The following is a 454-nucleotide window of genomic DNA, read 5'->3' on the forward strand; positions in this document are numbered from 1 at the left end:
CATTAATGCATGGAAGGAGTAGCTGTACAACTATGTACATGGGATGTACAGGGTGGGTGTGGGGTGTCTTTTCGTGTGTGTGTCGTGCAGCGTGAGTGGTGCACACAAAGTATACTACAACACTGGCGCAGGCAGTGCTCCGTGCACACTCACACGGCCCACGGTGCCTCCCCGGTCCGCGGGGCCAGCTGGCCCGCTGATAAAAGTCCCAGCCCACATGACACACTAGCTGGCCAGCTGGCCCTCACAGGTGACCCGGAGGCACGTGAAGGCTAGAGAGCCCGGCCCGGTGTGGCCCGCGCGGCACCATCCGAGGCCCTCTGAGAGATGGGCCGGGAGGTCCGCGGGCCGCACCACAGACAGAAAGGACTAGTGTGGACCAACGAGTGGGCCACACGTGCTGGGTGCAGTACAGGATCAAGCAGGACCCGCGGCCATCAGTCAGGCGTGCTGA

The 454-nt window shown here is 62.6% G+C and overlaps 1 protein-coding gene across 1 annotated transcript in view; it reads right to left on the reverse strand.

Annotated features, from left to right (window-relative positions):
* The window catches only part of LOC119581793, a gene marked incomplete in the record, with an annotated part of 1,831 nt that continues 1,377 nt past the window's right edge, over positions 1-454 (reverse strand). Inside the window, 1 exon segment of the mRNA XM_037929923.1 lies at positions 1-454.

Source organism: Penaeus monodon, chromosome 15, assembly GCF_015228065.2.
Source record: "Penaeus monodon isolate SGIC_2016 chromosome 15, NSTDA_Pmon_1, whole genome shotgun sequence".
Lineage (NCBI taxonomy): Eukaryota > Metazoa > Arthropoda > Malacostraca > Decapoda > Penaeidae > Penaeus > Penaeus monodon.